The following is an 18,002-nucleotide window of genomic DNA, read 5'->3' as shown; positions in this document are numbered from 1 at the left end:
TTTCATTAGACTAGCTAAACTCAATTCCTGCAACCGTTCTTCATAAGTTTTAGTCTCCAGGCCTTTAATCATCTTAGTTGCTCTTCTCTGAACACTTTGAGTCTTTGGAAGAGGAATAATTCCGCCAAAAATAGATAAAGAGCTTTATCTATTTTTGTATCTTGTATTTTGTAAATCTTGCCTTTTTTATATAACTTTCAAATAAGGGGAAAAAAAGAAAAAGAGAACCAGGTCATCCCCTGAAGAGGAGAATATGTAAACACAACAACGGATAGAGTGGATGGAGGGAGGAGTAGAAGGAAAGATAGGAAGGAGAGGAGAAAGGAGAGGAATAGGAGAAAGGGAAAGGCAGAGGAAGAAAGGGAGGGAATGTAAGAGTAGGAAAGAGGGGAGGAATGGGAAGAAGAGGGGAAGGGTAAAGAAGGGGAAGGAGAGAAGGGAAAGGAGAGGAGGAAGGAAGGAAGGAGAGAAGAAAGAGAAGAAAGGGGGGTAGGAAGGAAGGAGGGAAGCAAGGAGGGAAGGAAGGAGAGAAGGAGAGAAGGAAGGAGGGAAGGAAGGAGGGAAGGAAGGAGAGAAGAAAGGAGGGAAGGAAGGAGGGAAGGAAGGAGGGAATGTAGGAGAGAAGGAAGGGGGGAAGGAAGGAGGAAAAGAAGGGGGAAAGGAAGGAGAGAAGGAGAAAAAGGAGGGAAGGAAGGAAGGAGGGAAGGAAGGAAGGAGGGAAGGAGAGAAGGAGGGAAGGGGAAGAAGGGAGGGAAGGAAGGGGAGTAGGAGAGAAGAAACGAGGGAAGGAAAGAGAGAGGGAGGGAAGAAGAAGTAGGACCGTTGTAAGATAAGATGGATCTATGGGATGATAAAAAAGCAATCTTCAAGTATATTGTCAACAGTAGGGAAAAATTGTTATAAATACATATTATTAATAAAAGTTATGAGATCATATAATTGTGAATGTATTTTTAAAATCTTTTAAAAAGGGGGGGGGAACTAGTTTTAATCCCTGAAAAGAAATCCTACACTCTCACTTAGAAGTTACGTTCTCACTCAAAAATCACCCCCCGTATTTTAATCTCGCCTGCTGTGATGGAAACCCAGCTTCTGGTTGACGATTAGAAGGTCCTATCAACTCAGAACAGTTACACAGCTTTAAGTTAGAAGAAACAACACTTGATGGTCTTCTGGCACCCTCCTGTGGTCAATGACCAGGTAGCAGATTATTTTAACACAATGCATTATGGGATGTTTCAGAGCTGTGTTTCTCAACCACGGGAAACTTGAAGATGGGTGGACTTCAACTCCCCCAGCCCATGTGTCATGTCTGCAAGCCATCTAAACGTTTTTTGGACTTCAGGCCTGCCAATCTTTCTACTGTTGGGAAACGGGAGGGGGTTGGGTGATAGGTAGCCATAACAACATTCTTCTTAGAAGGCCAAGGTCACCTTTGTCTTGGAACTGGATGGGAGGGATCTGTCTTCGTGGCAGGGGAAGATTGGACCATGTGATGGACTTGTGGGTGTTGGATCAGGGTCTTGAACTGGGTGGGGAAACCGGGAAGCTTTCAGATTCGGCTTTCCCCAGATGTGCCAACATGGCTCTCTTCATCAATTGGAACTTTGAGGAATCCTTTGCCTTGGACTCTGATTTTATATTGGGTGCTATTTGGAACCCTGACATTGACACCATTCTAGCTGAGGAATTCTGGGAACTGAAGTTGTCAATCCTTGATTTAGAGAACGTTGCTCTCCACGCTCAGAGGATTCAGAATATCAGAGTTGGAAGGAACTTTAGAGGTCTTCTAATTCAAGGAGGAGACCCTATACCAATTCAGACAAATGATTGTCCAATCTCTTCTTAAAAACCTCCAATGATGGACCACCCGCAACTTCTGGAGGGAAGCTGTTCCACTGATTAATTGTTCTCCCTATTGGGACATTTTTCCATAGTTCTAGGTTGGATCTCTTCTTGGTAAAGTTTCCACCTGTTACTTTCTTCTGCCTCTAGTGCAGAATTCCCATCATTTACTACAAGGTGTCCATCCAAGAGCTAAAGGTCAACTCAAATGACAAACAACATGGAGTTTGTTTAGAAGAAACTGCTCTTTATTTAACTTGTTTCATTTCCATCACCAGTAGCCCACCAAAAACCCAGTAACCCACCACGTTTACCCTAAATCCCAAGTTAGAAAAATCAGAGAGAAAAAAGGGTGAAGGGGAAAATAGAGAACAGCTAGCGTTCAACAACCCAATGGAGTTGACCGCTTGATCAATGGTGAACACCTTCGCGCAGGACACCTTCGCACGTTCAACATCAAGGAAGAACCAGGCTGGCTTCCGTTGGTCCCCCTTGAAGGAAGGCTCTTGATGGATGTCTTCAACTGGTTCTTCATTGTGGTTCCTTCGTTCCTCGAATGGCTGGGATAGGTGGGAAAATATAGAGTTATTGAATATAGTAAGGCTACAACTACGAGCAAACCGGTTGGCTTCATGGTCAAAGATTCCCCCCCAAAAAAGGCCAAGGAGCGCAGAGCCTCTCCAGATGTTGATCAAATGACAGTCCCCAGCAACTCTTGTCTTAAGAGAGGATGGTCCAGAACTGCTGGGAAATGTGGTTTCTCAAGTTCTGGAGAACTAGCCACGGTGCTGCTTACTTTGGCTTCAACCTTCCTTTTCTAGCCCTTCGTGTCTGGCTTAAGGCTACGAGGTTCAGATCTTCTGAGTTCAGGAACTCTGCGTCTGGACATCTGCTGCGGGCTGCTGGGGTCAAGCTCTCTCCGGCCAGCATCAGAAGGGCTCGCTATGTCTCGACCTGTACGTCTCATTCGGTCATCTCCTTCTGGGAGTCTCTCCCTTTCGCCATATCTTGAGGGACTTTCTTGAGGCCTTCTCCGGTCTTCATCTCTGGTTTCAGCTTCAAGGGACATGGCACGTCTCCCATCTCTTTCCCTGTCCCGGGATTCATGTTCATAACGTGGTCCCTCCTCGTTGTCTTCTCTCTCAACTAATTCACGAGGCTGGAGCCTTCTCCTCCTTTCAGCATCTCTTTCTTGGGAGCGAACTTCATAGTTACGGGGTCTCCTCGGTGGTTCTTCAAAACTTTGAGATCTATCATACTTGGGGTCCCTGGATTCAGGTTCTTGGGATTGGGGTCTCCTCCTTACGCTTTCTGTGGCACGGGTTTCCTCTCGGCTGAACTCCCGCCTTCTCCGCTCTACGTCCTGAGGACGTTGGGCTCTTCTGACCTCTTCTCTGCCTTCAGATTCATGAGATCGAGAAGGTCTGTCCATGTTCTCAAGCTCAGAAGAATAGGGCCTCCTCCTCTCTTCCTCCCTACGTTCCAGATCTTCCATTTCTTGTCTTCTTGAAGCTCCACGTGGTCGTGGTCTGCTCCCCTCATCTTCAACACGTCTCCTTTCAGATCTTCTGACTTCTTCCTCTTCTGCCCGGATTGCTCTACGAACATCTTCTCTCGATTGAAAGACAGAGCACCCTCGTCTCCTCCTCCCCTCACTCTCTCTCTGGTCATCTTCATGGAACTGTGATCTTCTCTCACCTTCTCCGGACAATGGGCGATGTTCCTCATACTCCTCTACTGGGCTACGGTGACGAATACGATCTTGGCGCTCATCAGCCACACGGGGTTCAAAGGCACGAGACCTCCGCTCACCGCGCATTTCCAGCTCCCTCCTTCCATCTTCCCTTTCTCGCCGTTCACGAGACGGATGATTTCTTTCAACATCATAATCTGCACGATCCACTCGTGCTTGAGAATCATGTCTGAAGAGTCTTCCCTCAGCTTCCTCATGTTCAGCCTCTCGTCCATGACGTTGCCTCCCATCTTCCCTCCTGGATATGACTATTGGAGAATACAGGTCTTCTTCATCCCTGTCCAGCAGACCCCGAACTTCACGTCTGTCATTGTCATTTCTTCTCACAAGTTCTCGGGACTGGCGTGGAGACTCCTCTTCCAGTTCTGATTCCCGTTGTCTCCGTTGACGGGGTCCTGGTATCTCAATATCTTCCCGCTCTTTGGGCTCAAGGCGTCGTTGTTTAGGCTCTCTTTCCCGACCTTCCTGAGATGGACGGTCTCTCCTATCACCATCCCTCAACTCGCGATCACGTCCTTCAAAGTGGCGGTCTGCTTCTTCTCGAAGTTCACTGGAAAGTTCCCTTTGTCTGCCTTCTTCCGTGGGTTGAAGGGGGGTCCTATCGGCACCTCGCCTGTCACGGACATCGTCTCTTCTCCGGTCCTCCTCCAGGAACTCCCGGCGGTTGCTTTCATTCCCACGCGGTTCGTCACTCACGGCTCTCCTCCGTTCCTCACTGTATGAAAGACACTCCCGGGGATGCCAGACGCTATAGCAAGCGGTGGCCATTTCAAAGATGAGGAAGAGGAACTCATTGAAGTCGACGCGGTTGTCTCCGTTCACGTCCAGCAGTTGGAAGGTCAGCTTGACAATTTGAGGATCACGAGGGTTCTGGGGAGGGGGGAAAAAACAACAATCAGAAATCACAAAGATTTTACTTCGAGACTGGACAGCTCTTCCCAACTTCATCTGACCTCCAATGATCCCAAACTAGCCTTCAACATTTCGGTAGAAACTCCTTACCTCTAGAATGTCACCAAACTCTTTTTGGATGAGTCTTTTCATCTGCCTTCGCTTCATGGAGGAGCACTCATTCCTCCTGTCGGCATACCTGTGAAAGACGGTGATGATGGTGCAGATACTGTCCACGAGACCAGCCATGTCAGAGATTTTGTCTGCAGAAACAAGGGAAAGAACATTTGCACCCATATTAGAGTCCCGGGATAAGCCGAAGAGCCAGCGCTGTCCGAAGACGTCTCCGTGGTCATGTGGCTGGCATGACTCAACGCCGAAGACGCAACGGAGCGCTGTTCCCTTCCCACCAAAGGTGGTTCCTATTTCTCTACTTGCATTTTTACCTGCTTTCGAACTGCTAGGTTGGCAGAAGCTGGGACAAGGAACGGGACCTCACCCCGTTACACAGCCCTAGGGATTCGAACCGCCAAGCTGACGATCTTCTGCTCGACAAGCTCAGCGTCTTAGCCACTGAGCCACCGCGTCCCACCAAAGCTACTTCCAAGATACGTTGCCACAAAATATGACTCCTCAATCCCTTTAAATCAACCCAACTTTTCTTCCTTCCAACTTGGTCCTTGCTCTTTCTAAATCTCTCAGAAACCTCCCAAGTTTAATTCCTTTCCCAACGTAGCAACGACCCATTTTCAACTCACCCAGCTCAGTACATTCAATGGTTGAAAGCCTTCAGGGAACTGATGGAGAATAGCAGGTATCCGATTCCTTTTTATATATTTCTTAAAGATGCTAACACCCTGCTTGGATGATAGATAAATTTACGTCCAGCCCAGCCCGGATTGCAACACCTCGCCTCTTTCAAGCTGGTTGTTAATCCTTGTATTTCAACTTACCCCCTTATAGCCGTCTTTTTTTAAACAAACACACCAAAATAACATCAGTTTCCAGGGAACTACCGGAATTCTGTCTTTCCTGGGTTAGATACCCGATTAAATATTACGTGGGTGGGAAGAAACCCTTACTAGTTAGTGAGAAGAGGTTTTTTTAAGAAGAGACAGGAGAGCCTCTTGTCTGGACTGGGAATGGATCTACTCCTTCAGCAGGGGGCTGGACTAGAAGACCTCCAATGTTCCTTCCAACTCTATTTCGTAACAGCTGACTTAGAACTGTTCACTTTATGTGCTTTCGAACTGCTAGGTTGGCAGAAGCTGGGACAAGTAACGGGAGCTCACTCCGTGACGCAGTGCTAGGGATTCGAACCGCCGAACTGCCGACCTTTCTGATCAACAAGCGCAGTGTCTTAGCCCCTGAGCCACTGCATCCCTTCTTGGATCTTGGAGAATGTCTATTTTTGATGCAAACTGGGGTTCAATTCCCCCACCCTTTCCTTCTTTTAGGGTCCTGGCCACAAAATATTTTCCTTTCCCAGGTGTTGCTGGGAGCAATACTTATTTGAGATCCCCGTAGTAGCTCAAACTTGATTGCCACCCAAAACCTCTTGGTAGAACAAGTCTATGCTCTTTGACTAGTCACTCCTGTTTTTCAAAAGGTGGGGGACAATTTTTTTTCTCCAGCAATTCTTGTTAAGATAAATAACGCCATGAGCAAATGACAGCTCACACCCTTGGGGTAATCATGCTAATTTTAGGGCCACCGGGATGAAGTTCTTGAGGAGGAGAGGAAGGGAACATCTCACGTATTCATCGTTCTGAATAAATGAAGGATGGAAGGTCTCAACTCTAAAGCATGGAAGCACAGGGGTTTGGAGAAATGTTGCATTTGTCCTACATTGAAATTCCATTTTCCAAAAAGATCAGGGGTTTTGGTGGAAATAAGCAAGGCTGGTTAACTTCCTTGTTGTTGTTAGTTGCGACCCATCGCAACCCCATGGACAATGTTCCTCCAGGCCTTCCTGTCCTCTCCCATCCTCTGGAGTCCATTTAAGCTCACTCCGACTGCTTCAGTGACTCCATCCAGCCACCTCCTTCTCTGCCGTCCCCTTCTTCTTTTGCCCTCCATCGTTCCCAGCATGAGGCTCTTCTCCAAGGAGTCCTTCCTTCTCATTAGGTGGCCAAAGTCTTTGAGTTTCCTCTTCAGGATCTGGCCTTCTGAGGAGCAGCCAAGGTGGATCTCCTCTAGGACTGACCGGTTGGATGGCCTTGCAGTCCAAGGGACTCAATGCAGGAGTCTTCTTCTCCAGCACCAGAGTTCAAAGGCCTCCATTCTTTGGCGCTCAGCCTTCCTTATGCTCCAACTTTCACAACCATCCACTGCAACTGGGGAAACCATCGCCTTGACTAGATGCCCTTTTGTTGGCAAGGTGATGTCTCTGCTTTTTAGGATGCTGTCTAGATTTGCCATAGTTTTCCTCCCCAGGAGCAATCGTCTTTTGTTTCCTTGGCTGCAGTCCCCATCTGCGGTGATCTTGGAGCCCAGGAAAATAAAATCTGTCATTACCTCCACTTCTTCCCCATCTTTTAATTTCCTAGCATAGTTAACGTCCTAGCATGGTTCAAAATGGCAGGTAATGAACAGCAACTGTGAGCGATGCTCCTTTGGAGAGGGCTTGGCTATCAAAATAACTAGTGGTGGAGATAAAGTGGGATTCAGCTCGAGTAATCTTTCCTCTCTCTAATATTTGGAGTCAACTTTCATTTGTACAACTGTTCTATGTTTCTTAGCTCCTCAAACCCTATCAGATCCAGAACATCGAAGTTGGCACATTGACATTCAAAGCTGTGGGACGCCACGTTTTTCAGGGTCCACCAAACTCGTTCCCAGAAGCCACCACTGGACAAGCACACTTGGAGTTGAGGGTGAAGAAACATCTAGAAGACTTTAGCCATCCGCTTGATGGACTTTGGGGTGGAGTGGGGGGTCAACCGTTATTCTCGCACACGCAACCCCAAGAATCCTCCAAGTCATAAGTTCAAGTAACTGTTGAAGGCGGGTTCTCCGGACAAGATCCATCATCCACACTCAGCCATGCCTTGAAGCTTTGAGGGGGAAGGTCTTGAGGCCTTGAGAAAGCATCTGATGACCACGTTGTGCTGGCACCGAGTCACAGCTTGCTGTTTCGTCTAAATATCTTCCTGAAATCACAACCTGGAGCCAATTGTGCTCATAAAGGGGATGTTGGTGGACACAAGCTTGGGTGTGCTGCAGGTTGCAGAAACAACTAAGGGAAGAGAAGTTCGTTTTTGATTTCTCATAAGGACAGAGAAGCTGACCCAACTGAATTCAGTAAGAAAACTGATCCGATGGTCTCTTATCTTCTCATGGGCATCGTCAAAACAGGTCCTTTTCGGGCCCAAGAGTTTTATTCAAAAGCTGGAGCTTGCACCCCACCAGAGATGCTGCATTCTCCATTTTGGAGAAGACACCCATTTAAATTTAACCCACTAGATGAGTTAAGGTATCATTATCCCAGGTGTAATTAGCCCGGCCGCTAAAACAAGTGGCGACAGGACAAAAATTACTCACATCCTTTTCTGCAGGGAACAAAAAATAACAAGGAGGTGGCCTCCACGGGCTGAACAAACAAGGCAGGGACCCTTAAAATAAAGTGATAAATGGTGTAGGGTAAAGACCAGGGAACGTTGAAGGAACAGAACAAAAGGAATATTTCTGAAAATAGTCACAGCGTTGACCCGCCTGGCAGAAAACATCTGTGGTTGGGCAAACAAGGTTGTCCCCAAAGTTCTTGAGAACTTCTCAGCCCTCCTTAAAAAAAAATGTCCCCTTCTTTTAAGGCTCCCTCTGTGGAGGACATATTCCATCGTTGAACACGTCCAACTGATTAGGGTAGGAGAATCTCACCGTACATCTTACATTATAACTATAATTTTTATTGCACATTTTCCCAAGACATTTTATCTTCTGTTTACCACGATTACCCTAACCCTAACCCACTGGGATTGTGCCAAGCTTGGATTCAAAACTCAACCGGGTCCCAAACATTTCCGTGCTCCAAACTGTCTCCGATCCTGCTGGTTGAGGGATTCTGGGAGTTGAAGTCCACCTATCTTAAAGTTGCTAAGGTTAAGGTTAATTTAAAAAATTGGAAAGTGAGGGGACGGTCACGTAAGCTTGGGCTCCTGGAGAACATTCATACCCCCCAAAAACTTGGTTCTGTTTCTCCTTGTAGGGGTGTTTTTTTTTGCAAGAAAAATAAGAAGTTGAAGCCTGGGAAGATAAATCTGTCCTTCACCAAGGCCATTTGTTTGACTCCCTCTATTGGTGACAGAGGTTCCTTGAGGTTCTCCTGCTGGGCGATGACGGAGATTTAGACCTCACCCATTCTTGGTCTACAAGATCTATCATTCTGGGATATATTGCTTCCCAACCTGGAGGAAAGATGAATAGAGCAAAAAGCCGTTGATTGATAGGTCTCTTCTGGACCATAAACCGTGGAATTCTGCACCAGATCAAACCATAAATCCTGGTGTGGTCACAAGAGCTCATGTTCTCCCGCCGAAGCTTAAACCCTCTTCCTTCTGGAAACCAACCTTGGCTTTTGAACTTAAGACGAATCAAGAAACCTGCACGTGCCATGGAATTCATCTCTTCCAACGCTTACATGGTATGATGCCCAGATCGAACCCGCCATGGGCACATCAGAAGCAGGGGAAGACGTTGATGATCACCCCAAAAGCTATGGCAGGCACGCGTCTTTCCTCCTTTTTTAAAATTGCAGAGAGACAGCGAATGCTATTTTAGGCTTCCATGTGGGGGAACATGACAACGAACAAGGTGGAAATACAAGTCGCCGAGCAATTTGTCCCGAAAACAGAAAGGTGGAACGAGCCCGGGCTGAAGATGAATCAGATTGTCCTCTCAAAAGGGTGTCGCCTTGCATGGTACAATTAGCCAACCTATAAAAGGGGTTTGGCTTCATGGTGCTTCCACACTTTTGTCTCGGAGGCTGTTCCCCTGATTTTGCTGAGCTGGGTGAGTTGAAAAATTGGGGTTGGGGGAGAATCAAGACCGGGGGGAGTTGAGCAGTTCCCTTAGAGGACAATTCCCTTTGGGGCCACTCTAGAAAAATTAGAGGCCCTTCTTCATTGTCCCTTTCCCTGTCTTTGCAGAAAGGGACTTCAGGATGAGCTACTTTCTGGACAGTGTCTGTACCATCGTCGGAATCTTTCACAAGTATGCCCGATGCCAGGATGGCAACCTCGCTCTCAACCGGAGAGAAATGAAGACGCTTATCCAGAAGGAGTTTGCTGAAGTCTTGGAGGTGAGCACCAACCGTTGGGGGTGGTGGTGATGATGAGAAACAACATCGGGCAATGCCCTCCGTGATGGATCTTCAGGACCCTTCATTCCAAGCCATGTCCTGATTGCAGCATTCATCCGTGTTCTGGCTAGATCCTGCACTGTCCACCGTGAATCCTTACATGGTGTTCCTTCGGTGGAGGATGTCAAGCCAGGCTGGAAGGTCACCTATCAGAGATGGTCTGGTGGAGCCTATTCTAGGAGCCAGGAAGTGGGATGGAGAACCTCTATGGTCTCTTCCAGCTCTACTGAGCTACAACACAGGAAGTGGGGCTGGGGGAATAATCAGGGAATACATGTAGGCTGAGCCAAGACCAGAGTTTGGGGTTGAAGGGATGACAGGGCCCATTTCCAGCAGGGGAAGCTGTTGGGTAAGTTAACCACTCAACAATCCTATTGGGCAGGACAACCTTTCTTTGGATATCATTCCACTTAAAACATAATAAATGATCATCTTAAGAGTGAAAAATGTTGAGGTGCTATTGGTGGTCCCAAAAACCAACCGTCTTCCTTTTGGATTTCTCCTCACTTCCAGAATCCTTGCGACCCTCAGACAATTGAGCTCACCTTCAAGCTGCTGGACGTCAATGGAGACAGCTTGGTGGACTTCAACGAGTACCTGATTTTCGTCTTCCAAATTGCCAAGGGTTGTTACAGGTACCTGCAGCCCAGAGAGTATCTTCTTCGGGACGAAACTAGCAGAGCCCTACGCGAAGGAGAAGCAGGAGGAACCAAAAGAGGAGGCCGGCAGCTTCAGGATGGGGAAAGGAGGGGAGACTATGTCCATGAGAGACAAGGCTTGGATGGGGCTTCCCTACGTTCCATTGAGGAAGGAAGACGGGGGGAACTGGTGGGATGCTACCTTCCTATCAAACCTGTAAAAGAAGTAGAAGAAGAAGAAGAAGAAGAAGAAGAAGAAGAAGAAGAAGAAGAAGAAGAAGAAGAAGAAGAAGAAGAAGAAGAAGAAGATAGCATCTTTGAAGGACATGAACCCGAGTTGAGGGATAGGAGAGACCGTCCATCTCAGGAACACCAGGAAAGAGATCCTGAACAACAATGGCATGAGCCCAAAGAGTGGGAAGATATTGAGATACCAGAACCCCGTCAACGGAGACAACAGGAATCAATACTGGAAGAGGACCCTCCACGTCAATTCCAAGAACTTGTGAGAAGAAATGACAATGACAGACGTGAAGTTCGGGATCCACTGGACAGGGATGAAGAAGACCTGTATTCTCCAGTAGTCCCATCCAGGAGGGAAGAAATGAGGCAACGCTGGGGCCAAGAGATTGAGGGAAGACTCTTCAGATATGGTTCTCAAGCACGAGTGGATCACGCAGATTACGATGTTGAAGGAAGTCGACCGTCTCGTGAACAGCGAGAAGGGGAAGATGGAAGGAGGGAGCTGGAAATGCGCGGTGAGCGGAGGTCTCGTGCCTTTGAACCCCATGTGGCTGATGAGCGCCAAGATCGTATTCGTCACCGTAGCCCAGTAGAGGAGTATGAGGAGCATCGCCCATTGTCCAGAGAAGGTGAGAGAAGATCACAGTTCCATGAAGATGACCAGAGAGAGAGTGAGGGGAGGAGACGAGGACGCTCCGTCTTTCAATCGAGAGAAGATGTTCGTAGAGCAATCCAGGCAGAAGAGGAAGAATTCAGAAGATCTGAAAGGAGACAGGATGAAGATGAGTGGAGCAGACCACGACCACGTGAAGCTTCCAGAAGACAAGAAGTGGAAAGTTTGGAAAGCAGGGAGCGAGAAAGGAGGAGGGGGAGGCCTTATTCTCCTGAGCTTGAGAACATGGACAGACCTTCCCGATCTCATGAGTCCGAAGGCAGAGAAGAGGTCAGAAGATCCAAACATCCTCAGGATGTAGAGCGGAGAAGGCGGGAGTTCAGCCGGGAGGATACCAGAGTAACCGAAGTTAGAAGGAGGAGGTCCCAGTCCCTTGAGCCTGTGGCCAGGGACATCAGATATATCCGATCACAAAGATATGAAGAACCAAGAAGAGATGATCAGAGAAGACCCCATAATTACGAAGTTCACTCTCTAGGAAGAAATGTCGCAAGAAGGAGAAGGCTCCAGCCTCATGAATCACCCAAGAGAGAAGACAACCAGGAGAGGCAAGGGTATTATGAACGTGAAACGTGGGACACTGAGAGAGACAGGAGAAGGCCTCAGTTACGTTATTCGGAACCCAGAGAGAGGGAGATGAGAAGGCATCAGCTGATTGATCCAAGAGTTGATGAAAGGGAACAACTCCAACCAAGAGAAGCAAACATCAGACCAAGACAATCAGATAGGATTTCTCCATCGGATAGTCCAAGAGAGTATGACCAGAATAAACAACAGATATATAGACATACTCTACAAAGAGAAGTAAAGAGACAAAGCTATGATAGACTAAGCAATGGCCAGAGACAAATCTGGGCAATTGAAATTGCTCAAAGAGAAGATGAAGGGCAAAGGAGAAGCAATGTTGAGGTTAGAGATGTTGGCCAATTCCGTAGAGTTCACCACAGAGAGAGTGAACACCAGAGAAGAACCTCAAGACATGAATCTGATGATGAAAACATTGATCAGAGGCACACCGAAACTTATGAGGCTAGCTCAGTAGAAGGTGAAGACCAAAGAAGAACTTCATCCCATGACTCTGGTACAAGGCAGATCAACCAAAGGAGAGCCCCAACCTATGAGGTTGGCCCTAAAGATGATCAAGGACCAAGGAGGATGCCATCACGTGAGTCTAATGACCAAAGATGGAGGACCCACACAGAAACTGACCTAGTAGAAGATGATCAGAAGCCTTCCAACCCATATGAAGTTGACCCAAGAGATGGTGAGCATCAGAGGACAGTGCAGTCCTCTGACCCTAATTTCAGGGATATTGAAGTAACACAAGATAATATGGGGGACAGCACTCAGCCACGTGAAGCCACCTCTGTTCCCAATCAAACCGCTGACCGTGGACGTAATCTGCTGAGAGACCAAAGGCCACCAGAGTCTGGTGAAGTTCAACCATCAAGGAAGCCTGGACAATCTAAGGCAGAACGAAGCCCGGTGAGTCCACGTGAGCAGCACCAGGTCACAAGAGAGAGCCAACGTTTGTCTGGACCAGAACAGAGAGGTCCACAAAGACGGTGGCTGCAACACCATCAAACCGAAGGCCAAGAAGCTGGAGTGGATCAAGCCCAACGAAAAGGAGGTTCACCTGTAGGCAAGAGAACTATCTCCCAACCAAGCGAACGACAGATCACCGAGGGCCAGGAAAGCTGGGTCCAAGGGTACCATCCCACGCCACCCCCCCAAGTTGAAGGTGAGTCTGAAGTCTCTCCAGCCGGAGAGGGTGGCGAAGCTCAAGAACTTGCTGCTCTCAACCAACAGCAAGTCCACCATGAGGGAGAAGCTCCTCAACCTGAGATGGAGGAACCCAAAGGGGAGGAAGACGACGGAAGTGGCTCATGGGCCCAGGAATCTCAGCCGCCTTTGGAGGACGATGACCAACAAGCCATCATGGAGAAGCCGAGCGGTTCTCTGGTGGAAAGCAAACCGTGCGTGGTTTGCAACCCGCTGTACGAATATCTGTTGGCCCAGAAGAAGCAGGAGCAACCCTAGAAGTTGGGATGAAGATGCGAGCTTGAAGCTCGCTTGGGCTTCTTTCCACAGATGTTCTTTGATCCTGTTGAGTTTTGTTCTAATCAGTTAATCTAATCATCTGAAAATCAGCTCTTTTGGTCCAAGGTGATACCCTAACAAAGGGGATCCTGATCTCTTCCCTTTGGGATGTATCCATGGAAGTGTTAAGCTTAAGGTTGAGAAAAAAGCAAGGGGGTCTCTATAATCATTTGGGTTTTCTGCTACTCGGGGTCTCGATCCGCCCCTTTGCCTCTTCGACGATTCCGAAATACCTTCCAAACTCCACAGGAGGTTACAAGATGAGGAACGCACAGACCCCAAATTCTACCTGGAGTCGTCAAGGAGCAAATCTAGGCGGATGTAAACCCCTTCCGTGTCCTTAGACATCTTCCTTTAGTCTCAATAAATTCCTTCTGATTGAATGCATCCGTTCTCCTTCCTTCTGTTTCCTTCGTCCACAGTATTTCCTTACTTATTCGTGGGTTGTTTTTTTTAAGTGGGGTTGATTCCTCTGTTGGCCACAAGGTGAAGCGCAGAAAAATCAGCCAGGATTTCAAGAGGGTTAAATATTTGGAGAAATGCTGGTTTCAAGAGCCAATGAGAGACGCTTCTTTTTTTAAAAAAAAGAAAAAAGAAAAAAGTTCACATTCAAGTCACAACTTGCGAAGGGGAAGGTTGGGACAGAACCGCAAAAATGCAACTGAGAGGTTGCGTCATTCACCTACCACTGCAATTGTGTTGCCACAGATCTTGCCACGCGCTCTGTTTACCCTCCTTTCAATTGAGAGAGAAATCTTAATCATTTTTTTTTTTTTTGCCCAATCCCTTAGCACACAATTCTTTTTTTTTTTAAAATCTCTGCTGGACTTTTTCCAGTTTTGCAAGAGGGTAGCGAGGGAAGTCAGCTTATTTTCAGAAAATTCTCCTAACAAGATACCTCTCTTCTTTTAAAGACAAGTTATGCATTTATTTATTAAATATATTGATTGCCCATCTTACCGTAAGGTAACTCTGGTCAATTCGCAATCAACTTTTGCAAAAGTTTAATTCACAATAAGAATTAAAGTGATAAAAAAGATTTTGAAAGATATTTTCCTTTCTTTCTTTTTTTCTTTTTCTTCCTTTCGTTTTTTTCATTCTTCTGCTTTTGTTTCCATTCATCCTTTTTTCCTTTCTTTTTTCATTCTTTCTCTCTCTCTCTCTCTCTCTCTCCTGCCCACCCGCCCTCCCTCCCTCTCTTTCTCTACTGCAAGGGAGGCAGCAGAAAATACTGTTCACTAAATACTGTACATACTTCAATTCATAAAATCCCCAAGTGCACATTAGTTACACTCATATCCAGTCCGGATGAAAGTAGAGTACGGATCACTCAACATTCAGCCCTGAGTGCAGGGGTCTCTTTTTAGAAACGCCAAGGCTCTAGTCCTCATAATGATGGGCGAAGCCTTCTGGTGTGTTATAGAAGATGAGAAGCTGTGATAGCTGGCATGTGGCAAAGTTAGCATCCTTATCTTGGCACAAGACAACGGGAAAAAATGTCTGTCTCCAACTTTTTTCTTCTTAGCGTATACTCAGAGGAGTAGGGGGATGACTCACCCCTCCGCGGCCTTTTTGCACCGAGGAGAATTAAAGCATTGCAGAAAACGGGATCCCTGTTATTTTTACAGCACTGTATAGATTAGGAATTTGGGAAAGGAATTTGAAGCGGAAAGCAAAACGCCAGTTGGGGTTGGCTTTCCGGTTCAATCTGAAAACCAAATTCTGAAAATACTCAAGTCTGCTTCTGTCTACCTGTGTAAAAACAGAAGCTACACTTTCACATCCTTCCTCTGTCGTCGTGGGAATTTTTTCCCCCTTCACCGTTGCATTCTTCTGCTTGCTTTGAAGCACCGCAAACCGTCCGCCTGCATTTGGAAAGTGGCAAACGCAGTTCCTGCGCAGCGCTCCCCGCTTTTCCCGCAAGGAGGAATTTTGTAAAAAAAAAAAAAAGAGGGGGGAGGGATTAAAACTAGACAAGGCGAATTTCTTTTTTCCCCCTCCATGTATCTTAAAGAGATGTGGCTCCCAGATTTATAGAGCCGAGGTGTGCCATCCTTTCTTCCACATTTCCAACACAGTGGAGATAACCCAGGAAACATTTTGGCTAACCTCGTTGGGGGGGGGGGGGAAGTGCCCCCTATAAACCATCTTGTATATGTTTTCTTTGAATGCTGTAGATATTGTAAGTTTAACTTACAAACAAACATTAAACAAACTTGTAGCAGATTTCAGAGCATTTCACCCCTGGTTGACGCTGAAGGAGAACCAGACATGCTTTCCAGCAGTAAATCTTTTTTACTGCTAGTCCTTGACTTACAACAATTCACTTAGTGACGGATCAAAGTTACAACGGCACCCCAAAAAAGTGACTTAGGACCATTTTTTTTTTCACGCAACTGTGGCAGCCTTCCCAGGGTCCCGTGATCAAAATTCAGACGCTTGGCAACGGATTCACATTTACGACGGTCGCAGTGATGCGACCTTCTGACCAGCAGAGTCCATGGGGAAGGGGTGTTCACTTAACAAGTAGGTGTGGGGGTTACTGCAGGCTGGGTTTCCCTCCCCCTCCTTCCCCTTTGGTTGCTAGGGAAAACTTAACCTGGATTTTTGCCCAATTCTTTTCGTTAGTACACAACCCTGCGGTTCTTTTTTTATTTTTTAAAATCTCTGCTGGACTTTTTCCAGTTTGCAAAAGGGCGGAGGGAGAAGTCAGCTTATCTTCAGGATAATTCTTCTAAAAAGAAAGCTCTCTTTTTAAAAATAAAAAAGTTTTTTATTTATTTATTAAGTATATTGACTGCCCGTCTTACCGCAAGGCAAATCTGGACAGTTCTCAATATTTAAAAGATGAACTTTTTGCAAAACGTAGGTACAATAGGAATTAAAATAATTTAAAAAAGATTTTAAAAGATTTTTCCTTTCCTCTTTCTTTTGGTTTTCTTTCCTTCCTTCCTTTTTTCTCTTTTTCTTTCTTTCTCTTTCTGTTTCATTCATTCATTCATCCAAGGTGGCGCAGTGGTTAAATGCAGCACTGCAGGCTACTGCTAGATCAGCAGTTCAGCGGTTCAAATCTCACCGGCTCAGGGTTGACTCAGCCTTCCATCCTTCCGAGGTGGGTAAAATGAGGACCCAGATTGTTGTTGGGGGCAATATGCTGACTCTCTGTAAACCGCTTAGAGAGGGCTGAAAGCCCTATGAAGCGGTATATAAGTCTAACTGCTATTGCTATTTCATTTCTCTTTCTTTTGTTCTTTCTCTCTCTCTCTTTCTCTACTGCAAGGGAAGAGGCAGAAAATACCGACTTTAATTCGTAAAATCCCCCAGTGCACATTAGTTACGCTCATATCCAGACCCGATGAAAGCAGAGTGGAAATCACTCAAAATTCATCCCTAAGTACAGGGGTCTCTTTTTTTTAGTCTAGTCCTCATTGTTCTAGGGGAAGCCTCCAGCTGTGTTCTAGAAGAGGAGAAGCAGTTACAGCTGGCATGTGGCAAAGTCAGCGCCATTCTCTTGGCACAAGACAACGGGGGGGGAAAAATGAGCGTCTCCAACTTTTTTTTGCGTTCTTCTTCTCAGTGGTTACTCAGAGGAGTAGTGGGGGGGGTGACTCACCCCTCTGCGGCCCTCTTGCACAAAGGAAAATTACAGCGCTGCAGAAAACGGATTTCCTGTTATTTTTCCAGCATTTTATAGATTAGGAATTTGGGAAAGAATTCGGTCGTCAGACCAAGCTGGGTTTGGATTTCTGATTTTAAGTCCGAAAAACCAAATTCTGAAAATACTCAAGTCTGCTTCTGTCTACCCGTGTAAAAACAGAAGCCACACTTTCGCATCCTTCCTTTGCAAAACAGAACTCCTCTGTCGTCGTGGGAAATTTCATTTCCCCCCCCCCCCTTCACCGCTGCATTCTTCCACTTGCTTTGAAGCGTTGCAAACCGTCCGCCGGCATTCGGAAAGCGTGTTCTGCATTTTCCCCAAAGGAGGAAATTTGTAAAAAGTGGAGGGGATTAAAACCAGATGAGGCGAATTTTTTCCCCCCCCTCCTCCGTGTATTTTTTAAAAAAAAATGTGGCTCCCAGATTTGGGGAGAAATTCAAAATCAGAGGGAAACTTCCTTTCTCTTTGCGTTTCACCTGAATAACGACACCATCCCAAAATGTAGTTAAAAACGTAACAGAGTTGGGAGGGAACTCGGAGGTCATCTAGTCCAACCCCCTGCTCACACAGGAAACCTACACTAGTCGAAGTGCCGACTTTCTTTCTGATCCACAAGCTCAGCACCTTAACTGCAGAAGGAATAGAGTCCCCTTAAGTTTACACTTAAGTCACACAAGAAGGAAACTTAAATTGAAGGTTTGGGCTGAAGGCAGGTGGCTACCGGTTGGATTTCGGCCTGCTACACAGCAAAAGGGGATTTATTTATTTGCTTTCTCAGTCAAAACTGCTGGGAAGTCTTCGAAACTGAAATCTAGCGGATTCCGAACAGCTGGGAAAGCTCA

The sequence above is a fragment of the Thamnophis elegans genome, chromosome 17 (genome assembly GCF_009769535.1).
Source record: "Thamnophis elegans isolate rThaEle1 chromosome 17, rThaEle1.pri, whole genome shotgun sequence".
In the NCBI taxonomy this organism is placed as follows: domain Eukaryota; kingdom Metazoa; phylum Chordata; class Lepidosauria; order Squamata; family Colubridae; genus Thamnophis; species Thamnophis elegans.
Note: the sequence above shows the minus strand (reverse complement) of the source record.